This window comes from Pogona vitticeps, chromosome 1, assembly GCF_051106095.1.
Source record: "Pogona vitticeps strain Pit_001003342236 chromosome 1, PviZW2.1, whole genome shotgun sequence".
Classification (NCBI taxonomy): domain Eukaryota; kingdom Metazoa; phylum Chordata; class Lepidosauria; order Squamata; family Agamidae; genus Pogona; species Pogona vitticeps.
Window position 1 is genome coordinate 112298609 of NC_135783.1, and position 27949 is coordinate 112326557.

The 27949-nt window shown below is 40.4% G+C and overlaps 1 long non-coding RNA gene across 1 annotated transcript in view; it reads right to left on the minus strand.

Annotated features, from left to right (window-relative positions):
* Positions 1-27909, minus strand: part of LOC140706994 (uncharacterized) — a 39932-nt gene extending 12023 nt beyond the window's left edge. The window contains exon 1 of the long non-coding RNA XR_013541791.1: positions 4-27909. This is a non-coding gene — a long non-coding RNA (uncharacterized LOC140706994). The remainder of the gene's footprint in view (positions 1-3) is intronic.
* Positions 27910-27949: the final 40 nt, after the last annotated feature.

Genomic DNA, 27949 nt, shown 5'->3' on the forward strand with positions numbered 1-27949 from the left:
TACCTTGGGAGGTGGTGAACGTTCCAATGCTATAGACATTCAAGAGAAGATTAGACAATTATCTGTCAAATATATTTTGATTTTGCATTGGGCAGTGAAATGGACTCAATAGCCTCATAGGCCCCCTCCAACTTCTTTATTCTATGATTCTATAAAAAAAAAAACAAGTTACTTTTATAATACTGCTATTCTGAACTGTCATATGTCAGACACTCTCATAGATTTTCAGATCTTTGAAACTGATTTCAAATTGGTATAACTTTTCATTTTATACAAGGGAATATGGATTTTGTTCAAGCCTGCCTAAACCCCAGATGTATTACTGGTGTGTGCAGTTTTATGTGCCAGTGAGCAGGCTGTGCTTTTGTTCTTTGGTCATTAAGTTGTGTCCGACTCTTCGTGACTCCATGGACCAGAGCATGCCAGACCCTCCTGTCTTCCACTGCCTCCCGGAGTTTGGTCAAATTCATGTTGGTAGCTTCGATGACACTGTCCAGCCTCTGTTGTTCCCTTCTCCTCTTGTCTTCACATTTTCCCAACATCAGGGTCTTTTTCAGGGAGTCTTCTCTTCTCATGAGATGGCCAAAGTATTGGAGCCTCAGCTTCAGGATCTGTCCTTCCAGTGAGCACTCAGGGTTGATTTCCTTTAGAATGGATAGTTTTGTTCTCCTTGCAGTCCAGGGGACTCTGAAGAGTCTCCTCCAGCACCACAGTTCAAAAGCATCAATTCTTCGATGGTCAGCCTTCTTTATGGTCCAGCTCTCACTTCCATACATCACTACTGGAAGAACCATAGCTTTGACTATGCGGACCTTTGGCAGCAAGGTGATGTATCTGCTTTTTAAGATGCTGTCTAGGTTTGTCATCGTTTTCCTCCCAAGAAGCAGGCATCTTTTAATTTTGTGGCTGCTGTCACCATCTGCAGTGATCATGAAGCCCAAGAAAGTAAAATCTGCCACTGCCTCCATATCTTCCCTTTCTATTTGCAAAGAGGTGATGAGACCAGTGAACATGATCTAATGTTTTTTTTATGTTGCGCTTCAGACCATTTTTGGCTCTCCCCTCTTTCACCCTCATTAGGAGGTTCTTTAATTCCTCCTCACTTTCTGCCATCAGAGTGGAATCATCTGCATATCTGAGGTTGTAGATATTTATTCCAGCAGTCTTAATTCCGCTTTGGGATTCCTCCAGTCCAGCCTTCCGCATGATGTATTCTGCATAAAAGTTAAATAAGCAGGGAGAAAATATACAGCCTTGTTGTATTCCTTTCCCAATTTTGAACCCATCAGTTGTTCCATATCCAGTTCTAACTGTTGCTTCCTGTCGCACCGCTGGGAGTTCTCGGTCCACATACTGCTGAAGCCTACCTTGTAGGATTTTGAGCATAACCCTGCTATGTAAGTGAATAATTAAAATCTTGTGTGCAAGATTTTTGTTCTCCTTTATGGCCTCTTATGTTTGATTTTTCAGGCTTCTATCTGCTTTTTCTATCAGTATCACATGAACTAATTTTAGTTCAATCATTTTTAATTACTATAATCTTCCACAGATACACTGAATATTTTTGGTAATTTGAATACATAAAGCTTTACTATGTGAAGAGATTGAGGAACATGGAAGGCTACTAAGAATTGTAAGGAGTCAAACTGATTTAGAGTGATTGAGCAATTCTAACGTGAAAAAAAGCCAGAAAGTGTGTCTTGGAAAAAAATCACAGAACAGTACCACGTATGAAAACTGCCAGAGTGTTGGGGCAGGATCTGGGCTTTGCTCACTAAAACCTCAGACAAGAATCTCACTAGCACTTTCCTTTCACAATGTTGTAGTGATATCACCAAATGGATATATTTAATTTTATATACTGTATATCCTTGTGATTCTGCTTTAAAAACAAAACTGGCAGTGGTAGCTTGTCTGAAAAACTTCAGTAAGTGTTTGAGTAGCTGCTAATTACCCTAATTAGCCCTTTTCACTTTTAAACTTGTTTGTCTTGTTACTTTCTATAGCCTACACTAATCATCTTTTTTTTCCTTCCTTGTTCATTTGTCTTGGCAGTAATCTGTCTACTGTATCTGAATTTTTACATGTTGGTTGTGAAATGTATCCTTCATTTCCACCCCCAACCCTTTCATTTCCAATCTGGATTAAGGAGATTCTTAATTAGAGTTTCTGAAACAATTTTGTTTGAACTTTTTATGATAGTTTTGTAGTAAATATGTAGCTTGTGCTTCTCCTTTCTTCATTTTATTAACAGCCAACTTTCAATCCTTTTTTCCTAATTCTTTCCCAATCTAATCCCACCTTTCATTTTTCCTTATATTTTTTCCTTATCTGAGAGAGTCAATAAGTTAATCTCATTATTATTTTAGTAGTACTATTTAGTAGCATTTTGATTAGACACTGGCACTACACTTTTACCTAAAGAACTCTTCACATGCATTTTGGCTCCAGTTTTTTAGGTTGTGTCTGTTTTTATATACAAACCATAGATAATATTATAGTGTAGAAAAGAAGCACACATATAAGCAGACTTTAAGCATATTAAAAGGAAGTTTAAATATCATTTGGCTCCACTGGCCCCATCTCTAGGAAATTTGCCTCCAAGTTTCATAACTTTATGAAAAAAAATTAAAGGAAAAATGTAGTACTGGGTATCAAAAGCAAGCAAGCAAGCAAGCAAGCAAGCAAGCAAGCAAGCAAGCAAGCAAGCAAGCAAGCAAGAAAGAAAGAAAGAAAGAAAGAAAGAAAGAAAGAAAGAAAGAACTAAAAAGGACAGGGTGAGAAATAGAAAAACCTCAATACGGCAAGAATAATCCTCCCAGATAATCCTCTTTATAGCAAAAAAAAGAAGCATTTAAAGCCATTTGGTTTCACAGTGCTGATAAATGAAATGTGCAGTATGAAGATTTAAATTTCCATATTTCAATTCAAATTTGAGTCAGAGTTGGGGGAAAAAACCAATCTAAATCAGAACCATTAAGGTCTCAACTACACATCATAAAGCCCCCGTTTTTGTGTCGGGTTTAGCACACTTGAAAGTGATTTAAAATCTCCAGTTACACAATGTACAGCTGAGTGCACATTTTATTCAGCCAGAAAGCAGGTTTTTTAAAACACCCACAATTTTTAATCAGTTCTGGTCATGCTTTAAAAAAAAACCCCATTCTGGCATGTATGGATGCCTATGTCAGAGTAAATAGTGTCTGTGGGGGTACACAGGGTTTGTCAAGTTTTGGATGCTGCCCCGAGTAGACTTTGTCTAGAGGGGTGGGTATAAGTCCAAATAAAGTAAATAAATAAAAGTAAAGGATTCCCCAAGTACAATGGGTTTTGGACTTCAGGATGTTGTACAGTCTGAACTCTTCCTTTCCCCCCTATTTCTATTTTAGCAGCGTCAAAATGTGAGATTGTGCCCTCTCAGTGCTGTGGAGCTCCTGACAGTTGGAGAAAGTAGGGTGGCTGGTCTTGAGAGTGAAGAGGAGCTGCCACCACCTGCCCACCTTCTCCTTGGCCTGAAAAAAAAAAAGCCTTCATTGAGTGGAAAGTTAAGAGACACATCTGAACCAGCTTTCAATTTAATTCAACAGTGTAGTTGCGCCCTAAGTCAGGTCTCTGATCAGATCAGGAGACACTTGCACAGCTTTGCTCAAAACAAGATATATGTGTAAGAGGGTGAGGGCATTTTTAACAAATGACTCTAAGCAGAGGCAACGAAACAATGTAGATTTTATAGTCACATTCCCCAATATGGAAACACAAAAACACTTTAATATGTGAAAGCCCTTTATATGATGGGAAGCAGGCTCTTTATTCCTTCTATATAATAAAAAATGTGTGTACAGTATAAATGTACTGTTTGTCTTTACATACATTTATATTAATAAGCCCACATAAGCTGAGTTAAAACTAGAAAAGGGATCTCCAGTATATCATAGTGTGATTTTCATTGATTATCCAAAATATCTATATGTAGCCATGCATATCTGTATTGCTACCTATGGACCAGTGCCTTTGCCTAATGTTGCTGACTTTTATGTCACTAAATGATCTCTCGCGTTGTGGGTCTGTAGATTTTGTAGAGCTCCATATTAAGAGCTCTTTAAAGCTGCTTAGAAAGCACCTGACCCCAAAGCCTATTTGAAACAGGCTCAATAAACTGCAGAGGAAGGTGCTGCATTTGCTGAGGACTACAACCACATTCTGATATGGTGCTGATCTTAAAGGGATAGATTTCAGGCCACTTTTATTATCAATCATGTGAACCTTTAAGTATGTTTTTTTTAAAAAAAAATACTGTATATTTTTAGGCTGAAGTCTTGCCTGATGCAATCTTTCTGGTTTCTGTCAGCTGAAATATATGGAATATTCCTTGGCTAGGAGACCTAACGTCTCCTTGCAATGTGGTGTCCTTAAAAAAGTAATGAGCTAATCAATTTTCCCATAACTGCAAAGGGAGGTAGATCAGGCCAGTAACTGCAATCCCAATTTTAAAAATACTTGTACAGTACATATTAAGAAGATTTTACGGAAGCTTAGTAGATTATGCATCCAAACCAAGCTATTTGTACTTTATCCTTTCAGTGTTTTTATGATGAGCTAATTGGAGCTTTCTTACGTTGACTTATATAAGCATATACAAGTATTGGCACCAAGGAACTGCGATAACACTCACTGAATCTTCCATTACCCACAGCCACTGATGGAGGTGGGGAGGTGCTCTTCAAGTTACAGTCTGAAAAAATTCATTATGGTTGTTGTTTCTCTCATGCTCTGTCCACGATGCATGTGTACATCATCCCACAAAAAGCATCGAGATCATAAATGGCTGGATGTGGAGCTGTTACTAGGGAGGGACAACTGCAGTTTTGACCTACAGCACCAAAATGTAGAGAGTGCAAAAAATCTACCGCTGAAAGGGTGCGTCCCTATCCACTGATATTTGTTGGTGGACGAGAGCAAACGTACCCATCCTGAGGGCCAATATAGCCACTCCTGCCTGGGCAGGAAAATACACAAAGCACATGGCCTTAGCACAGAACTAATATGGCCGCCTCACTCTCAGAATCAGGTATTCCTTTCTACCCATCCATCTCACCCCTTCCTTCTCCATGTATGCCATGTGCTCTAGAGCAGCAAATCCCAGGCATGAAGTTACTTGCTACATATTTGGCTGCACAAAATCTTCCAATCATAATATTATATGTTTCATTACAAATGTTATCTTGGAGGCTGTTAGTTAGCTTTTCGGGTAAAGTACTACTTCTCTGAAAACAAAAATCAAACAAAAACAAGAATGCAGTGGCACATTTGAGATTAAGGGTGTGAGTACACAGGAAAAATGCAAAGGGATCTGCTGTGAAGTCACACCTGAGAAGTCACATCTCCCCGAGTTAGTTCCTTTCAGCCAACCACACAGGAGTTTGAGAGAGGGGAGGAAACCAGCCCTGTTTGCAGCTTGTTCACCACCTGAATCATCTCCTCTCCACACCTGGTGCCTGGGTCTTCTTGTCTCCCTCTTCCCTTCCATTCTGTTTCTTTAAAAGAAAAAGAGAGAGAAAGTAACAGCCGTCTCCCAATGTTAGGAGAGAAGGCCTTGAGAGAGAGAGAGAGAGAGAGAGAGAGAGAGAGAGAGAGAGAGGCCTGCAGTCCTAGCACTGGGAGCTGGCTGACCAGAGGGGAGGGGGAAGAGCCAGGAGTCAACAGAGACACAGAAGGAAGTTTTAAGGTAGTTCTAGTCTAACTGTGCTTCCTGCAGTCCTGGATGACCAGAGGGCACCGTAACTTCCTCCTCTTCCTCCAATTCCATGCTCTATAAAACCTTTAAAAAGGGGTGAGTGGGTGGGGGAGAAATAAAGAAATTGAAGGAGAAGGGGAAGGGAAGATCAAGCAGACCAGGTACCAGGTGTGGGGAGGAGAGGATTCAAACGGCAGCCAGTTTTGCTGCCACTCTGCCTCTCTCACTGCTGCTATAGGTGGCTGCAGTGGCTTTAAATACAACGGCTGCAAATCCTTCCACAACTGGCCTTGCTTGGTCTATTTAATGTATCGTGTATTATAGCTTCTATCTGGTGAGACAAAATGGCTATTTAAGAACAATGGTTGATTCGTTTTCTTAAAGTTATAATATCATCTGCCCCTTATTTTAGCTGAAGTAAGTGCTAACAAATTAACATATGTGCCATTTTGTGTTCTAATTTAATTTTTCTTCTAGGAAATCATTTGGTTTCAAATCTGTTTGGAAGACTTCATGTTTCTCTGGCCACTATACGTAATAAGGCTGGCACAAATAAAAATAAATGCACAAAACTATTCATGGCCCGCTTACCTTGACTTTTCATTATATATTATAATGGCAGTTTCTTTGCCTGTTTGTTTTCTGTGCCACCTTTCCCCCTAGTATAGGGGCCTAACGTGGCTCATAAATAACTCAAATCAAGAACAACTTTTAAAAAGCATCATTTTAAATGCTAATTTTATAATACTTATGCGAGTAGTTTGTGCCTGAGTGTGGAAAAAAAAATGGGAAACTGGATAGACATCCTGCCCCCTTGTCATAACAGTGTATTTATTTTTATTTAGTACAAGAATGGGCAGAGATTCTCCACCATCCAGATCATCGCCATCTTGCCTAGCACAGAAAACTGAGGTCCTTCAACACAAGTGTGGGCAGATTTCACTTGGGAGAGATCCATGGCTGTCATGGGCATACCCTGAGCCACTCTTGATAAGGTGCTCTCAGTGTGGATATTGAGGTCCCCCAGCCAGCGCAATAACCCAAAGGGGATTTCAGGACAGCCCTTGCCCCTTGAGATCCACTCAGGTAATTTGCGAAGGGAGTTACACAAGCAGGTCAGATGCTACACAGGCAGAACTCCTAGTCTGTCCCAGGCATCTACTGTTAAATTTACACACAGAGGGTTCAGGTGGGTAAAGCTGGAAAGGACTGAACCCCCCCCCCTTCCCACAGCTTCACTTCATCCAGTCACATCTCTGTGAGATAGGCCAAGCCCATGCATTCCTCCAGGATTAACTCTTGTAACATGCAAAACACAACCATGCAATTGTGTTGCTCTTAACAGCTATAGGAGCATCATACTGGCACCTACTGACGCAATTCTGCATCAGGCAAAAAGGTGCTTTTCTCCCCCACCCCACCCCCGTCCGTGGCAGCTGTTCTTGGGAGAGGGCAACCTGCCTTAATTAACAGGAGAGAATGCTATTCCAAATAATCCTCCTAGCTGCCTCTTCGTTAGGAACAGCTCATTTACTAGGAACAGCACACAAACGTCCTTTGCAACAAAATCCTAAAACTTTGGAAGCCAGTTACATCGGATGGCGCCTTTAAGTGTACCTCTAATGCCAATATTTTCTCCTACAAACCTTCCTTCCTGTACCGAGCAAGGAGAATCAGGGGCATACATGCCTCCTCTTTCACATCCTGGTAACCCTCAATTCACCGCATGCACCAGGTGTGTACAATTGCAGCACCATGGTGTGTCATGCAAAATTGGTGGGCTCCTATCAAGGGCACCCTTATCTTGAGTTCAGAGAGTGATCTCACCAGTAACTGCCACCTCTGGCAATCTCACCTTGAATTGCCACTTCAAGCATTATCTTGTCCCATCCCAGGTGCGCAAGCCTTCCACACATTTCCCAAGGTATTGTTGACAGCAGGATCTAACTAGATCCAGCTCCCGCTATGTATAAGGTTTATAATTCATGGTTAGGTAGTAGATCTGGATAGGATAGTGAGTATGGGACAAGTGATAGAATAACAGATTGGGGCTTAGAAGGCCTGGTTCAAATCCTTGCTAGGCCATGGAAACTCACTGAGGGTGTGGAACTGGTCCATAACTATCTCACTTACTTTGAAATCCCTATTAGAGTTGCTATAAGTCAGTTCCTGCTTGAAGGCACATAATAATAACAGTAGACCTGAATATAATGAACAGCAGATAATTTTTTTCCAATATAATCTCTGTTACTCATTTTTTACAACCCTGTGTACATTATTTGACAGAGCTGTGTTATTCTTTTCTCATTAACATAAAACTTCCAATCAGATACCTTTCAATATCAACAGAGTGGTTCCTCACAATCTCAATCTTTCCTCCTTCCTCCAATGGATTCCACCCACCCCCTTTTCTCTCTTCTCCAATATCCTGTACCTAACTCTGTGTTTATCCTCAGAAGCTCTAATCACACATTCAGTAAAAGAGTTAAGTAAACAAGGGAAGGGAAGTTAAAAAAGGGAAGGAGCATGCAAGTCCTGCCCCATCCTATATATATATATATAAACAAAACAACAGACCTATATATGTAATTATATTTGGATTTGGATGATTTTTTTACCTGCTGGCTAAAATCGTCAGCATGAGACTTGTCACTCCTTGTGTGGCAGCCATGATACACATGCTGCAAAAAGATCTTTGCCATTGTCTATTCGGAGGGTGCATGATGCAATTTGACAAATCCTATTCTTACTATTAAGAGAGTCCACCAGGACTCTCTTAATGGTACTAGACCGTATATTATTTAATCCCTACCTCAATGACTAGTGGTGTACTAGACTGCCAATTATCTAATCCCTACCTCAATGACTTGATCAAGAAGTACATAGCATTAGAATTTCACGTACCAAAATGGGATGAGACTAAGGTTCCTTTGTTGCTATATGTAGATGATGGCATTCTTACGTTGCTGTCTAAAATAAATCTTAGATTAGTCTTATGTTCTTTGGTGGGCTATTGAAAAGATAATTTGCTAGAAACCAATTTCGAAATTGCTTACTCCAAGTTCTAAACTGCAGCCAGTGTATCAATTGAGAAATGACATGTTTGCTTGACTTTGTCCATCATCACACCCAGGAAATATGGAGAAAGTAGAAGCCATTACCTTGTGGTTTGGCTTTTCAAGCTGCACTCCAAATCAGCAAACCCCTGAAAAGCCAGATGCAATTACCCATGTGCCCTGATCTCCTGAATAAACTAACCAGAGAGTGAATGCACTGTGGAATGGGGAGGGCCACAAGCAATTTCTAGGCCACCTAGCATGGCCCCAAAAGTACCCCCAACAGCAGCCTAACCACACCTTTCAAAAAAGAAAATAAAAATTATAGTGCACAATTTGCTATTCTCAGTCTCTCTTGCTTTCTTTCCTGCCCCAAGTTGTTTTTCCATTATCGTGTTTTAGATAGTAAAATAATGGCCTATCATAATTGCTTAATAGGTGTACACCCAGTTATGAATGAAATCAACAGTAGCAACATGTTATCATGCTCAAGGCAGGGCTTGTAAAATATGTTGCAAAAATACTTCCCATCTGCAACTATCAGAAAAATTGGGACACACCCAGGCAGACAGGACTTTGTAGGACTGAAGTATGCAAATACTGGCTATCCTCTTTCTCCATCTCTTCCAATAGCAGGATAGAACAGAGGATTAAAGCTAGCAATTCTAGTAATAAGAAAGCCATGCAACATCAGTGTACTTTGGCCACATGTGGAGCCCATGGGTGAGATTATTCCCTCCTCAGGCCATAAACCATTTCTAATCAGATGGACTACCTATATTAGAAAAGTCAGTGTGCCTATCTGATCAATAGTTTGTGTAACCACTTTATTGATATCACACTGGAAGTGACTAATGGTGTGACTAGATAGCCCAGTTATACTGGCCTGGATCAGCCTAGATCATGCTAAACAGCATTGCTCTGAGGGGCATCATTTGGGATGATCCTTGCATCCACAGGCAAGGATTAATCACACCACATCTTAGGCAACCCAGTTTAGTACAATCTAGATGGATCATCTTTCCCTTTAAAGGGAAAAAGGAAAAAAACCCTCCTGCTCCTCTGTGCTTTGCTTAAGTTACTTAACGACCTTGAGAAATAGAAAGCTTCCTTTCAATTTTCCTGTGGAGGGGAAGGGAGAAAAGTTTTCCATTTCTTTTTAATTATTGCCAAATGTTACAGCACATCAGTGATGCCCTGAAAGAGCTTTTTATAAAAGTCCTTTCAAAGGCTCACTGATGGCTTGACAAAATTAAAAAGAAATGGAAAGCTTCTTCTCTCCTTCCCTTTACAGGGGAGTGGTAAGGAAGCTTTCCATTTCTTATGTTCATTAAATGGCTTCAACGAAGAGACAGCTTAAGCCATACTAGCTTAGGGCAACCAGTTATGAAATAATGAATTGTTGCTTTGGATTCATGACAGGCCCAACATATATCCCTTACTGTTATGATATCTTCTGGCTTTTGTTTATCATGTTACATAACTGGCTTTTATGCAGATTCCAGGACCATTTGCTCAAAGTCCTCTCATGCCTCTTTTCACGGCTTGCTCGCCTGGAAGGAGTCCCCATTGTTCTCCCAGCCATTACCTGCACTTCCAGTGTCCCTTTGATATCACAAGACTCCACCCCCTGGTGTCACATGTTGGCCCTGACACCTCAAGAAATGGGATACTGCAGACCAAGCAATTCTATGCCCTATCCATACTCAGAATGAAAACACAAAAACACTCTTTAGGGTACATGCCCAGATGTTTATCAAAAACATAGGTGATTTTTTCAGTAACTATTCATTCATTCATTCATTCATTCATTCATTCATTCATTCAATAAGTTATAGTTGACAACAGTTATTATAGGTCTCCCTTTGAAGTTAGACAAACCTGCAAGCTGTCAATAATGAGAAATCATATACTACTTAAGTCATGGATTATTTCCTACCCCTAATAGATTTAATACTTCCATCATATAAAGGTCACCCTAAAGGGTGGGTCATTAAATTAAATGAATAAATAAATACATTAATAAGAAATGTTTTCTCCCTGTTGGTAACAGGGAGAATCTGCATCTGACACCACCGAGTGGCTTATAATAACCAGGGCCAATTACAATTTATTAAAAAAACACCAAACAATTACATTTTATGAAATGTATTACATCATAAGGTAACATGATCAAATGGGATAGTTACAAAAGAAGAACCAGAGCTTGGGGAAGTTACTTTTTTGGACTATATCTTTCAAAAAAATCCCAGCCAACATGGCCACAAGCTATAGTTATGAAAGGCTAGAGTTTCCAAACTCTGAACCATAACTTCAATGCCTGTCCAATTAAAAAGGGCTTTAAGATTTGAGTGGAAATCAATAGGGAGGAAAGTGTATGTGTTTAAAGAGGACTAGTTTGAAACAGGCCTTTTGAAATATCAATCAAATATTGCCATTCAATATCTGAAAAACAAGGTCAGAGATGACGAGGAAGAAAAAATGCTAAACTGTATCCAGAGAAGCAGACTATAATCCATGGAAGCACACAATGACATATGTTTGTTAGCCTTATTCTTGTTTTTATTATGTTAAAACATAGTGCAGCATGGAAGAATGAGAAACACAGGACCAAACAAGGGAGAGAGTATGCATGCTTTTCCTCTATATATTGCAATCAATAAAAAAGTATGCCATCTTCTATTCATGATTAAGATGGATCAGAATCATTATTACAGTCATAAGCAAGGAAACTAATTGGAATAGTCCACGTGGCAACCATGCCATGGCTATGATCTGTCCGTTCATAGCTAGCTAAGGACTTCTTTACACATGCCTGCTTACTGTATGGGAATTCTTTGCACAAATGAAGTCTTTTTAGACACCTAAATTCAGCTCAGAGAGGCAAAATCCTTGATTCCGCTTCATGTCATCCTGTCAACATAAGCTCAGCCTGACACCTAACAGCTGTCTTCTAAAGACTGTTTAATATTGCATTTGTTTTATATCTCCTCCATGTAAGAAGCTATTTGTACTCACCATATATTTATGTATTTATTTAAAATAATATTATTCCATGTATCTCCTAAAAAAAGGAGGCTTACATAATTTAAAAAAAAAAACACTAGCTAAACACAGTAAATTATTCAACTATTAAAGAAGAATTAATAACATTATATTTAAAATATTAGGTAAAAAACATTACAAAAAACAAACAGTTTTACAGGAAGAAAATATAAACCATCGCAGTTATTCTCTCTTTTTTTTAAAAAAATATTATATAACAAACTATCAAACAACAAAGGGAAACAAATACATGGGGGGGAGAGGAAAGAAAACACAACACAACAGAACAAAGACATGAGGAAATGTTTACAGTAATACAATATCTAATATAATCTTGGCTCCACGGCTCTGTTAAGATACTAAAATCCCTAGCATATGCTATATTCTCTATTCATTTTTGTTTCTGGGCCCAATCATAAAACATTTTCCAGCTTTCTTTAACATATATTCTCAGGTTATCACGTAAAGCCTTTTTGATAGGCTATCCATTTCTGCAATAGCCAATAATTTTTTTAAACAACTCCTCCATCTTTGGATTTTATTGATTTTTCCATTTTTGGGCCTCAAATTTTTGCCAGAATTGATATAACGCTTTTCTTACAATGTGATCAGAAAAAAAATGGTTGGTCTTTGCCCTTACTATACCATATACAGTATATATGTGTGTCATCCTAATCCCAAATCGTGCCTTTCCAATTTTAGAAGTCTTTGGTCCTCCAAAGTAATCCATTCCTTTATCCAGTTCAGAGCGCAGGCTTTATAGTATAATAAACAATTTGGTAAGCCCATTTCTCCTCTTTCTTTTAAGTACTGTAAGGCTTTGAGTTTTATTCTCAGTTTTTTAGTTTGCCATGTAAACTTAGCGAACACAGCATCTACCTCCTTAAAATATTTATAATTCAACAATATTGGCAAATTTTGGAACAGGAATAGAAGCTCTGGTAAAATGTTCATCTTTATAGTAGCCTGAAGAACTGTGGATGGAGGCTCATAACACTGTACAGGAGGCAGCAACAAAAACCATCCCAAGGAAAAGGAAATGCAAGAAAGCAAAGTGGCTGTCCAACGAGGCTTTAGAAATAGCAGAGAAGAGAAGAGAAACAAAATGCAAGGGAGATAGGGAAAGTTACAGAAAATTGAATGCAGACTTCCAAAGAATAGCAAGGAAGGACAAGAGGGCCTTCTTAAATGAACAGTGCAAAAAAATAGAGGAAAATAATAGAAAGGGAAAAATCAGAGCACTGTTCAAGAAAACTGAAGATATTAAAGGAACACTGGAGATATTAAAGGCATCCGGAGGCCCCCCTCGCCGCCGATCATGCCTCCCATCTCTTCCTTGTCAAGCAGACTGATTTTATGCTGTAATATATTGATCTTATTTTTAAGTTGTTGTGATGTAGGGTTTATCTTTAAAGCTTTTTCCTCTTTTTTGAGAGCCATTAGTAATTTTTGATATTGCTTATTTCTTTCTCTTTTCTTTTGTGCTGTCAGATCAATTGCTAGTCCCCGGAAGTAAGCCTTCCCCATATCCCAGACATTGGTGATCCCAGTATCTTGAGGTTTATTTATTTTAAAGAAGAACTCTAGTTCTTTTCTTGTTTTCTTCAGACAATCGTCATCCTTCAACATAGAGGTGTTTAGTCTCCAAATTCCTCTTTTTTGTGGATAACCCAGAGTCATCCAAACTGGATTATGATCTACATAGATATTTGGGAGAATCTCAATGTCTTCTACTTGTTGACTTAAATCTGCTGATATCCAACAACTATCTATTCTGGACCAGGATTGATGCCTGTTTGAACAAAAGGCGAAATCCTTTTTTGTTAGGAATCTAGTTCTCCATATAGCATTTAATTTTAACTCTTCTGCCATTTGCAAAAATAATTCAGAATTAAGTTTCTTCTCCCCCCCCCCCTTTTTTCCCGTCCATCCTTGAGGTATCTTTTTGAATATCAATTACCGTATTGAAATTTCCAATTACACATATTTTTTCTTCAGTTCTTGGGATTCACTTCTTTATGAGCTCTTCATAAAATTTTCCTTGTTTTTCATTAGAGGCATAAATATTCATCACCAGGATTTTTTCACCCGCTTTCTGAACTCTGACCATAAGAATTCATCCATCTTTAGAGGCATATATTAGTTTGGGGTCCAGCTCCTTTTTGTCTCTGAGACAGTCGATAACTAAGGAAAGCTTGCCTAAAGAGAAAGTTCTTCAAATATGTATGAGATGCCACCCTACTGCTTATTTCCTGAATTTTATGTGGTTACTTGTGGTTAGTTTTCCCAGCAACAATGGCATCATTAGATTTGTTTGTTTGTTTATTACAAGACAGTAAAAAAGAGAGAAATGAGTAAAATATGTAAAAATAGACCAAGATAATGAACAATATAAAATAAACACAAAAAACACAAAAAAATTGCAGATAACTTACATCAATTCAGCAAACATTACTAAGCTGTGTTCCCTGTCATCAGGACCAATAGAGAGAGTTTTCCTTTACAAGCCAACAATTAGAATGCCTTCTGTGTGTGCATGTTCTGTGATATCAAGTAGGAACCAACTTAGTGACCCTAATAGGGCTTTCAAGGTAAGTGAAATATTCCTACTCTAACACTCTAGCCACTACACCATACTGGAAATCACATAACACTCCCTATCCCTTCCAAAAAGACAGGGCCTCCTTTTCAGTAATACAAAGTCCAAAAAATCTTGCCAAATATCAGCAAAATTGTTCTTCTTTAACAATCCCCTTTTAAACCTTATATTACAAGTCAACTTATCATTCTTAATCACTAGTTTCCAAACTTCATTATACCATTCACTCACATGAAACATATGATTAGATATCAGTTTTCTCCCCACCACAGTTACTTTATCATTGCAACGTAATAGGGAGCAGTTTATTTTTGCTGACACACTAACATTTTGGTTTATTTTCCAGTTTTAGGGGGATGGGCTCACTCAATGATGGAAATGGGTTACCTCAAGGTAGAAGAGCTCGCTCGAGCTGCGACCTCATGCTGTCTTGTGAGTGCAGAGGCAACAGAGATGGAGGGAAAGGGAGCATGCTTTGTACCACAACCCAGGCTGGCAGCTGGCAGTGTTCAAAAGTGTGTTTTAACTGCATTTGATAAATGGGATTGTAAAAAATTGTTTTTTTTAAAGCCGTTAAGAGCAAGAGTAGCCAACTACTTTGTGGGCTTTGATACTTTCACTGTAATTAATTTCTTTCAAAAATATATTTTCCAAGTTCTGTTATTTCTTAAAGGAGCTTGCTTGGTAATCATTCACCAAGCCCGTCCTGCTTTCTCTCCTGACAGAACAACTTACTCTGAATGACACATTTTATTCTGATAGTGTTTATGTATAAGGGAAACTGGACCTCCATATGTAGCTTCACAAGCATGGAAGAGGTACAGCACAAAAGGATAAACACTCTCCAACTAAGAGGATAACTACATGAGCATTTAGCCCACTGTTTGGTTTGCTATGGGGTCAGGCTGGCTCACTCCTATAGCCAATGACAGACAACATCTTTGCTGGAGCAAACCAGTCAGCCCCCACTCGCAAGCGTTCCTACCCATATTTTTCTGGCCCTTGTCAGGGGCTTCTACTTTCTTGATGCAGGTAGGTTTTGGTTTGTTTCCAGTGCATGTGACTGCTGGAAATAATCCAAATCAAGCCTTATCATTGCATTGCTAATATGATGAAACAGCTTAAGAAGAGAATCATTTCAGGATAGTGTGAAATTAAACACTTCCTCAGCTCCATGGAGGGGCTGAGGAAGTACTGTAATTTAAAAAAGAGTTTTAAGGCAATGTATCTGCACTGCACCTCTTTAAAAGAGAAAGAAAGAAATGGAAAACCTCCTACCAAATGTGGGAGGAGACAGGAGGGGGTAGTCAGCTAATGAATAACTATTTACCAATAAATATGTGCAAACTAGTTAATTCGGGAGTACAAAGCTGTTGTTTTCTTTCAAAAGTAAAAGCAGAAAAGCCACACAGTTCTTGTATCAAATTCAAAAATAAAGATGGGTGAAAACTATAATTTAAAAAAATAGGTTAGCTTGCTAGTCCTATTAGACTCTTCATCAGAATGGGCAGAAATGCCCCAAAATTTCCATGCAGATGTTAAGGCCAGATGTTAAGTAAGCTCCAAAATAGACAGGACATCCTTTTAGAACCAGCTTGAGGTCTGGAACTTCAATGGCAGACTCCACTGATCTTTCACCCCCCCCACACACAAAGTACCACCTGTCGGTCAGCATCTTCCCCATGATCCTATATTGAAGTGCTGGACTGCCTTTGGAGGTTTTTAGACTGCAACTTTCATAGTCCTTCACTGTTGAACCTTGGGACCTCTGCTGTCCTCGTCAGAGATCCTCTGAGAGCTGGCCTTTAGAGCAACAGGAAGGTTCATTATACTGAGTTCTCACCGCGAATGAGGTGTGAAGGATGGCTCCTGCAGAGATGGCCTTTTTGGTGGTGGCACCTAAGTGGTGGGATACCCATCCCACAAAGGTTTTATTCAGCTGGCTCCCGCACCACCATGCAAGATGAAGAGGACCTCATGCCTCTTAGCTCTGGTGGTGGTGGGGAAATCAATTGCAGAGAATCTTGGTTACTAGGCAGCATTCAAATAGTGTTCTTAGTAAACAGATAAAACAGAGAATACAAGTTGAGATGGACTTGGGTCAAATGTCACATTAAGCAGTTTCTTGGAAAAGAAACATCCCTCTGATGGTTATGGAACAGTCTGAGAAGTGTTGGTGGTGTGCTTAGTAAAAGTTACCTTGTTTTCTCTTTATATCCATCTGATTACAAAATACACATATTTATTGCAATTCGCCACACTTCAGGTGCACCATGCATTATTTATGTTTTTCAGTTGTTAAAGAGGTCTGTTTTCAGCAGATACAGCATAAATCTGCATCTACTCAGTATATACAGACCTGAGGCCTAACCAACATTTGCCATATGTCTGAGAAAGTAGGCTGTATTCCATGAAAGCTCACAAAGAAATAGATTTGCTAGACTTGGTGCCACACAACTCGTGCATTTTCTATTTTTTGCTGTACATATTTGTCAGACATGCCTTTTCAGCAATCAGATACACATCATTTCAAGCATGCAACATTGGGGGAAAGGGATGGTGGAGTAAGGGGGGGGGAAAGCATATGGGAGGAAAAAATCCAAAATCACAGTCAGGCAATAATTATTTTTATTTTTATTCAGGCATGTGGCTAGAGCCCAGGTAGTTTAGAGGTAAAATCTGTTGGTGCATTTGAGAATATTTTTCTTTTGTGTAGAGAACAGCACATGTAGATCTGAGTTTTTTAAAACAACACTAGAGGGCAGTAATGACTGAGTTAAAGAGAGAGGCAGGCTTTATTTGCTTCAGAAGTGCAAAAATTATCTCCCAAAACTGTGGTTTTTTATTTAGCACTGACACGACATGAAATAGTCTGTAAATGAAGAAGTCTTGACCTTAAAGAAATATTGACTGGCTTTATATCATTTTATTTGTGTTATTGGCTGTTTTTTTTTTTCAAATGTTTATGCCACCCTTTGGCCTCAGTGGGTCCATAGAATGCTTGCAACCATCCTGTCACAATGCCATTAAAAATAACTTTAAAGCACCATCCTGTTTGTGTGTTTGTTTTGCTTGTTTGCTTACTTGCTTGCTTTGGAGTGGAAAGATATGAGAGAGAGATGCTGCTCAGCCTCAGAGTGCATGCTTTGCCTCTAAAGTTTCTACCCTCAATCCCTGAAAGGTCTGACTCAAGATATTTTGCCACTTAAGGCAAACAGCAAATGGCTCCTGCTCCATGTTATCAATATCCAGGGGACCCCACAGCAGGCATGCTATTTTGCCCAATAAATTGGATGAAATTCTCACCAGCACCTCTTCCCGTCCTTGACAATGACAATAGATTAAACATAGAAACTTCCTGACACTTGACATAGGGCTGACCATTCTTCCCAGCACCAAAACCCTGGGACTTCTTGGGGGGGTGGACTGGGGGGGGGAGAGCAGGCCACAGCTACACAACAGAACCTAATTCATAACAGGAGCGCCCACAGCACTGCCAGATGAGGCTTCCAGCTGCCAATCAAGAAGTTTAGGGAGGCAATGTCAGTTCTGGTTGGGCAGGCAAAGCACATAGTACATACTCTCCCTCATACACACAAACAAAACAAGTCCCCCAACTTGAGAAACCAAGATGTAAACTTTCTCATTTAAACTCCACTCTCCATCTCTTCCTTTCTCCAGTCTGGCCCCAGAAAAACCCTCTGGCACTTAGGCTCTGCACCCCATTAAAAAGGCACATTAACATGTCCGCTTGTTTGTAAGAAATAAGTGTTTAATTTTTCAGGTCCTAAAATAATCCCAGTATCTATTTAATGATGAGCAACAATGCTATGTTGAATGCCCTGGCTTTTGGAGAGAGGCTGGAGAGCAGCATAGCATGCCAATCAGTCTATGCTAGTCACTGATATTTTACAGCTATTCCTACTTACTTATCAGCATATTTCTTGCTGGTATTTTTCCAAGCTTTTTGTTTCACTGCGAATGTTATAAAGGGGGCGAACGCATGCTGGGTCTCAAAGGGAAGGTCTCCACAAGGATATAACATCCATCTTTCTGGCTTTAAAAAAAATCAATATTTAGCATCTTATTCCAGAGTTGAAAGAGATTTTTTTAAAACTACATGGCTGACTATCGACCTTGAACACTGATCAGGATATTAGGATGCTCATGCTGACTAGAGAGGCAAAATGGGATATTTTAATTAAATCACCAGGAGGCATAATTTCTTCCATATATCTCAGGCCCCAGTAAAAATGGAGGTAGTTTTTATCCACAGCTGAGATCTTATTTGCAAGGACTGGATTATACAATATGGCATGGTATCTCTTGAGAATAGCTGTCTGTTTCTTGAGGCAAAACACTCTTTCTCATTTAGGAGCTATAAGACGCTTTATTGTACCGCTGTACTACACTTTAAGGAAGAGGAGAGAACATCTTTCTGAGGTTCAAAAACAGAATGGTGCTTTTAGCTCTGACAGTACCAGCACGGCCCAGAACAACGGAAATGAGTGAGAATCTTATTGATGTTTGTGGAAGGTTCATGTAATTTGCTGTAGCTAACTGTGGCTAATTGACAGGCTGCTGGTGCACATCTTAGTTACACAATTAGCCATGTGATTCAGCTGGGCTGTACCCTGGCCCCTCATCAATTAGCCACAGTCAGCCATTGGAAGCGTTACAGACTTTATGCAAATGGCTATAAGATTCAATAAGGTCATGGACAATCATGGACCACCAGTAAATGATGCCATCTGACACAAGTTCTGCATGGTTATTGCTACCTCACACTTTGTTTGCTGTGTGAAAAAACAGCTGGCCATGAGGGTTTCAGTGAATCATTTAGAACAGTGGTTCCCAACCTTAGGTCCCCAGAGGTTCTTGGACTAAAACGATCAGAAGCCTCCACCACCAGCTGTGCTGGCTAAGATTTCTATAGACCAAACAAACAAACAAACAAAACCCTCTGGGAACCCAAGGTTGGGAATTAATGGTTTAGAAAGTTATCATAATCTACATTATAGCTGCATATGCCTGGTTGTATATCTAATAACACTGCTGGTCTTTGACCGTAAATAAACAATCGATTGATTGATATCTAATAACTAACTGCTTGTAATTAGTTTCCGATAGCTAAGTTATAACTAAGCGATACCATGACTGTAACTTAACAAGAAATAACAGAATTCCTTTCGCGATGCACCAGTAACGTTTTGGGTTTTTTTCTAATTATGGATGTATGAAATGGTGGCTTAGGAATTCTAGTTGCTTCAAGCACTGACTCATGCTGGTCTCATATTCTGTTGTAGGCTCAGAGATGGCCACGAACCACTACTTCTGGCTGGCACCCACTCAAAAGCAGCACCCAGAGTAGGAGGGAAGTCAGGATGCTGCTTTTCAGTGGGCGCTCACAGGAGGGGGTGGGGTGTCAAACCAGGGAACACTCGATCAGTTGTCCACCAAACCGGCAGGAACCACTGAACAGGAAAATGCATTTCGGAGTACAAGCCAGTGATTTAAAGCACCCCTTCTCAACGGGGGCCATATGGCCCCCGGGGGGCCTGGCACATTTGAAGGGGGCCACAGACTGAAAAATGTGAGAAGCTTCTGCAAGATATTTGTTCATTTTATATCCTTGTTTGACCGGGGAGCCTGGAATCTGAGCAGAGCTCCTAAAACGACCGTGACCAAAAAAGAGAGGCGGAGAATAGCTGGTTTAAAACATTCAGATGATATTTTCTGTTTTAAGCAATGAAATTTTAATTACCTTTCAGAAAAAGGGGAAGTAAAGAATTCATTTTAAAACCTGTAACTCAGACAGTAACTAATACCTTTTAGGGCACAGAACAATGAGTAAGTGCTTTTAAAAATAATATTCTATACCCTCTTTCAATCCTTGCCAAGTCTTCCTCTTTCATTTCGCTCTGCTGTTGCTGTATTCCATTCTTGTGTCTTTCTATAGCATTGTGTCTTTCCTTGATCCCTGTTGTTTCTAAGTTTGCACTTAAATGCTGTGGCTCTCTTTATCATGAAACGAAAAGCCTTTCAAGGAAGCAAAGAAGATGTCCACTGTCCTGGCCACAAGCCCTCATTAACTCCATCTTGTTTGGATTCATTGTTTCTGCACAACAATGTCATGGATCAAATTGATAAACACCAGGTGTGCTATTTGTTCCATTAACTGCCTTCTCTGCATCATTGATGCCCTAATTCAGGGCCTGATAATGGGTCAAAGAACAGACTTTGATCTTTCTGCCTTGAGGGCCCAGAAATTTATTGGTTCTTTCTGATTCATGTTCTCAAGGTATGAATTATTAAGTTTCTACAAATCTACTTTCTGAACACATATAACAGTCTCTACAATGGGGCATAGTTTGCTGGCACATTCTGCCATCTAATAAAGGGAATATACTTTAGCTTTTAATGATTGGCAGCGAAGGAAAACACCAGGCATCTCATATCCTTGGGTAATACATTGGCATCTACTGCCACTTTGATGTTATCAATGACTCAGCAGGTTTGTAGGCAGTTTTGTTATGAAGATCTTTTGTGTTTTAGGGAAAAGACCCTCAAGCCATGCATTTTATGGCATGCTGCAGAGCAATATCTGGCAATGAAGACTTTGGCATCTTGACATAAACATTCCTGAAGCGTGAAGTCACATCCTATGTGGCAGAAGGTTGCATTGACTGAAAACCTATTTAGTAAAAGGACTGGGAAGAGCCAGACAAATGCTAGCAGTTTTTGCTTGTGCCTCTTAGCTCCTTTCTTTTTGGAACAACGGGTTCTTGCATGAATCCATCAAACTGTTGCACCTCAAAGTGTAAGTCAGGGCAGATGGTGAACTACAGCAGTAGGGATGCACCCCAGCTCAAAACATGATGGGGCTTGCCCTCAGGTACAAGCCACCTAGGTTGCAAATCTTCAGAGGAGGGCCTAGGGGACTCAAGCCCCTTCAGATTCCCAGGGTGGTCTCAGCATCCATCCACTCTGCTAGGCACCAGGGTCAGACTGGTTCATGACATGATCTAGAATTTGAGGACAATTGGTCCCAGAATCCTCTAGGCTGCATACCCAGCACAACAAGTACTGTATTTTAGTGCACCCTCCCCCACTGATGACTCTTAACAGTAAGATGTTGAATTCTTGGAAGAACTTTGATAAGTTCTGCTACCCTTGGATATAGTACAACTTCTCTGATCATTGGATAGCTCAGTGGTTTAGGTCTCTGGCTGTGCAACCAGAGGTTGGGAGTTTGATTCCTCTGTGCCACCTTGACAGGGCTGGACTTGGTGATCCATAGGGTGATGACCTTAGCTCTGCAGTTCTAAAATGATGATGATATTTCAGAGCAGTATTAAAGCGTGGCCCTCCAGATGTTGTTGGCCTGTAATGTCCCACCATTCCTCACCTATGGCTATGGGCGGTGGGGAGAGTTGCCTGTCCAGCAACAACTGAAAGTCACACTTCGCCCACCCTTGTGCAGAGTTAGATAGGAAGCCCATTCCCAGAATTCCTTGCAGATCAATTTACAGGTGCTGCCCAGATTCCTGGATATAAATTCATTCATGAGAATGACTGACAGCCCTGAGTGGGACTGGACCAGACAACGCTGCTAACTTTCTTTGAGATCTTTGGATGGGAAGAAAAAGCCGGATATACATATATTAAATAAAAATAAATGAAACGAGAATATTCAGATGCTTTTCCATGTCAATTGCATCAAGAGAGGGTACCTTTAGTAACATAAAACCAGGAAAGTGTTGCCTCAGATGTACCACAGGGCATGAAAGGTTTAATCACCTTCTTATGGCCTTATTGTCCGTGAAACCAAGCTGGCTAAGCAAGCCTTTCTTTTTTAAAAATTTCCATTTCCAAAATGACAGCCACAAAGTCATTCAAGCAGGCTATCCTATTAAAGTATTCGAAAATTCAGTAAATATGGTCAGATAGGGTTTCTGTGTGAATTGTGTGAATGATTGATAACCGCTGCCCTTAAGTCGCACATTTGCAGATGGTACAATAACTCGTAAAATATTCCTTTTCTACAGTATCCCTTTCAAGTTGTCTACCTTATCTAATATGTTGGCATTTCTCATTATCCTAATTAAAAAAATTTTATGTTGTTGTTACCAAGCTGCTTCTGGGTTGCAACATAATTAAATAGTATATTCTAAGCTATACTATTAGTATATTCTAATAGTATATTCATACCTAGTGCAGTGTAGTGCAGTGGTCCCAAACCTTGGGCCTCTAGATGTTCTTGGACTACAACTGCCAGAAGCCTTCACCACCACCTCTACTGGTCAGGATTTCTGGGAGTTGAAGTCCAAGAACATCTGGAGGCCCAAGGTTGGAGACCACTGGTGTAGTGAATAGAGTGTCGGATTAGGATGCAGAACACCAGCATTCAAATATTCATCTTGGGCATGCAAACTCACTGGGGTCTAGCAGTGGTAAACCACTCCTCGATCATTTTGGATACCTCAAAAACTCTGGTGGGGTGCCATCAGTCAGAAGTTGACTTGGCAGCACATAATAACACAAATTTTTAAAGATATTTATTTTTGTATACTTCGTCATCAGTATCCTGTTCAACACTAACATACCAGAGAGCACCAACTTTAGAAGCTGCTGCCCACAATCACACAGCTGGCACCTCATCAAATTGTTCTGGCACCTTCCACAGATGGTGTTCTCTGTGTGTAGATATTAAAGGAAAGACTAGCCTAACTATTTTAAAATAATGTGCAATGTGTTGAAAGCATCAGGATAACAAACCCAATATTGTTTTGTCCTGGGTTACCTCTTATGCATGTCTTTGTATTGTCAGGTAAAACACTGAAATAGAAATGCTCTCCCAGTAAAACAGGTCAGCAAAGTGTCTGCTCTCAGTGGGTTGCCCCCTACTTTGATGCTATAATCGTAGCTACGCAAGCTGCTTATTTCTCATATTCAGATGCCACTCTTCCCAAGCAGCATACCTAGGCCTGTACCATATCATCTTCCCAATGCCCTATGTTGTGAATTGGGCTTAGAAACAGCATCTGCTCCCAATCACCAAGAGTAGTTTACGGACAGTTTGGGGAAAAAAATACTTTTGAGGACACAACTCCCAGAATGTCTAGTAACTATGCTAGCTGGGGGATTCTGGGAGTTGTAGTCTTAAAAAGTAACTCAGAGGAAATGGATCAAGGAAAGATACCTGTATCACTTAGCCACAACCCACTTTAAAAGTTTGGCTTAGAAGGAAAGATCAAATCAATGCTAGGCTGTTAACTCCCCAATGAGGTCATGAGGTGACAGGCAGATTTTCTTCATCTATGATCTCATATTGGCTGCTGCCAACTTTTGTGGAACAACCCCATTTCTGAGGAAAACAATGGCAGAAATTCAGTCATAAGTGAGAACTAAGTGAGTAGGCTCACTGAATCAATGGAATTTACATACCCTGTTTCCCTGAAAATAAGACCTAACCTGAAAATCAGCCCTAGTATGATTTTTCAGGATGCTCATAATATAAGCCCTACCCCCAAAATAAGCCCTAGTTAAGTGAAACTCCACCAGGGACTCATTGTACAGCAACTGGGACTGGCTCGGTCTTGTTCGCGTTGGCCAGTGAAATCCATACTTCCCCTCCCCCACCACCTCAACAAGCAAGTGTGTTCCCAAAACAAGACAGAAACCATCTGGTCCTGCGGCGGAAGGGGTTTGAGGCCAGTTCATGTTGGGTCCCTTAACGCCAATATCACCACGCTGCCACTGCTTCCCCCTCCCCGGAGGGAGTCACAAGAAATTCAGGCCAGAATTAGGGGTTTGAAGAGTTAAGACAATGTTCCAGAAGAAGATGACATGACTGCATTTGAATAAATGTAGATTGTTGTACATGAAAAAAGACAACATCCCCTAAAAATAAGCCCTAATGTGTTTTTTGGAGCAAAAATTAATATAAGACCCGGTCTTATTTTGGGGGAAACATGGTAGGTGTTTACTCACCAAATCTCCACCAGTCCACAGATGTGATATACTAGGCCTACTCTAGTTCTGACTTACTATTAGATTTCAGCCAGTAACTTTATACAATGAACAACCCCCAGAGTTTCCTGACCTTTCAGCACTCCTCAACTGCAGACGAAGGATGGACATTTTGTTAGATGGAAACCCCCAACCATTTTTTTAAAAAAAAATTGTTTGGTTTTGGACACAGTTCTGCATTAGTGGGCTTTCCCAGCAGCCTTCATGGTAGGCAAAACAAAGGAAAGGGCACTCATAGACAAGCAGAAGAACATAAAAAAAGGTAACAGAGATTATGGAAAGAAGCGACATTTCATTGCTGCTGACCTGCATAGTAAGTGCAATGTTTGTCTTTATGCCTGAGAACAACCCACTGTATACATGCAACAAGTGCAAACTGGTAGCACGGTTGGAAGAAAAAGTAAAGGAACTGGCCACAATTAAGGCTGTATGAGAAGATGAAGAGTAGATAGACAGAACTCTCCAGCAGAAACAGCCAAGGGAGACACTGAAGATGGAAGAACAGCAGGACAAAGCCAAGGAGGAGAATGCTAAGGAAAGAACAAACATAGTGGAGGAAGCATTATGGAAAAGAACCTCAGTCAAGAGCAAAGGAAGAAGACACTCTTCACCAGTGGAACTCCAAAGACACTTTCAGATTCTTGAAGAGGAATCTGGCAGACAGTTTGCAGAAGCACACTGATGGGAGACCCTGCAGGATGAAATGAAAGAGGCTGAATCTCAGCCAAAGAGAGGCAGTGAACCCACACCCTGAAAAAAGGAGAGTCTCTACTGCGTGGGATTGAAATTGAAATATGCCAGGAAGATCCATGGATCTGCCAGATATGCTGTTTCCCTGAAGGATGGATTAGGGGTGTGACAGAAGGATTACCATCACTCATAAAACCCATGGCTGCATATATATATTTTCTTCTTATTTGCATGGGGAAAAATAACACAGACATGAGCAACTATGAAAAAAATCACATCAGACTTTGAAGCTTTGGGAAGTAAACTCAAGTACTTTGGGGCCCAGATAGTCTTCTCATCCATCTTTCAACTACTCAGAAGAGGTATAGAAAGGGAAATACTACCAAGGTGGTGCCAACATGAGGGATTTGAATTTTGGTACCACAGGCTGCCATGATCACTGCAGATGGTGACAGCAGCCATGAAATTAAAAGACGCCTGCTTCTTGGGAGGAAAACGATGACAAACCTAGAAAGCATCTTAAAAAGCAGAGACATCACCTTGCCGACAAAGGTCCGCATAGTCAAAGCTATGGTTTTTTCCAGTAGTGATGTATGGAAGTGAGAGCTGGACCATAAAGAAGGCTGATGGCCGAAGAAATGATGCTTTTGAATTATGGTGCTGGAGGAAACTCTTGGGAGTCCCCTGGACTGCAAGGAGATCAAACCTATCCATTCTGAATGAAATCAACCCTGAGTGCTCACTGGAAGGGCAGATCCTGAAGCTGAGGCCCCAATACTTTGGTCATCTCATGAGAAGAGAAGACTCCCTGGAAAAGCCCCTGATGTTGGGAAACTATGAGGGCAAGAGGAGTAGGGGATGAGAGAGGACGAGATGGCTGAACAGTATCACCGAAGCTACCAACAAGAATTTGACCAAACTTTGGGAGGCAGTGGAAGACAGGAGAGCCTGGCGTGCTCTGGTCCATGGGGTCACGAAGACTCAGACACAACTTAATGATTAAAGAACAACCATAGGCTATGCTTCATGGAAGATTAACTGTTGGCAAGTGACAGGTTGTATCTCAGAAGAACTGGGAAGAATGTGTTTGACCATAGCAAGAACTTCCTCAAGAGGACTTTAAAAAAGGGCAATGGAAATCATGGAGGATGCATGAGGTGCCAGAAGATTAGAAGAGAGTTAACATTATTCCTATCTTCAAAAAGCACAAAAAGCAGAAACCTGGGAACTACAGACCAGTCAGACTGACATTAATCCCAGGCAAAGTTCTGAGGCAGATTATGAAGTGGACACTCTGCAAGCACCTTGAAAACAATGCAGTAATAACTGGAAGCCAACACGGATTTGTCAAGAACAAATTCTGCCAGACTAAATTTATCTCATTTTTTATTAACACCTCTGTAAACAGTGTGAATACTGTAGACTTGATCTCAGCAGAACCTTTGACAAAGTATCCCATGATCTTCTGATTAGCAAGCTAACTAGCTGTCGGCTGGACAGAACAACTGTCAGGTGAATGCATATTTGGTTACAGACTTGTATTCAGAGAGCACAAATCAGCACCTAGTCTTTGCTGCCAAACTGGAACAAGTTGAGAAGAGGGCAACAAGAATGACCAAAGGACTGGAAACCAAGCCCTATGAGGAAAGACTGGGGAAAGTGGGCATGTTTAGCTTCCTGAAAAGAAGACTGAGGGGAGATACAAAAGCACTTTTCAAATGCTTGAAAAATAGCCATACAGAGGAGGGAAAGAATCTGTTCTTCATCATCCCAGAGTGCAGAACATGTAACAATAGGCTCAAGTTATCAGAAGCCCAATTTTGGATGACTCTCAGGAGAAACATCCTCTCTCTTAGAGTGTACATCAAAGGAAGCAATTACCTTGAGGGGTGGTGTGTAGTCTAACACTGGAGGCATTCAAGCGAAATTTAGACAACCACCTGGCAGATATCATTTGGATCCCTGCATTGAATAGGGGTTTGGACAATGGCCTTATAGACTCCTTCCAACTGAATTATTCTATGATAATTCTATGATAGTATCATATAAAGAGAATGAAATGCCCTGTGTTAGGTGTGATCAACTGAAATTTACCCAAGTAAATCAGACAAGATGGTAGTATTGTATTCGGCACAGATGTATACAATTCTCATGAAAATATGAGAGAAAATCTCTCATATCTCTGGCTAAACAGTGACACAAGAAGCTGCTTTGCAGCAAGTCAGACAAGTAGCCCATCTAACATAATACTATACACATTTGAGCTGAGGAAAGTTGGGCTCTTCAGAGCTTGTTGGCCTACAGTTCCTGTAATCTCTGGTCATCATCCATTTCTGGCTGGGACTGATGGGTTTTTTTAGCCTCAAAAAACCTTGTATATAATGACCAGGTGCAATAATCAAAAGACTACAAGACAGGCGTCCAAGGCCTCAAGGTCCAGAGGGGCTGTTAACAAGGGCAAAGAAGGGGACAAGACTTTTCCAGACTCAGCAACATCAGCCAAGCATGGGCTGGGAAGTGAAGTACAGAATGACTTACTTTTGAAGACCAAGAGCTCAACCACATAAACACATAAACTGTCAAGTATTCTGGGAGCTACAGTCCAAAAAAAGTAACTTCCTTCATTTCTGCTAATGAGTCTAAAGTTACAGATGTCGTCCTTCAGGGAGAGTTCAGTCCAGGTTCTATTCTTTGGACCCCCTGCACAGGTGGTTCAATTTCCTCAGCCATAGCCCCTCCATTTCCTCACCCATAGTACTTCCCTCTTGTCTGGATTAAGCTTTCTCACTTTTA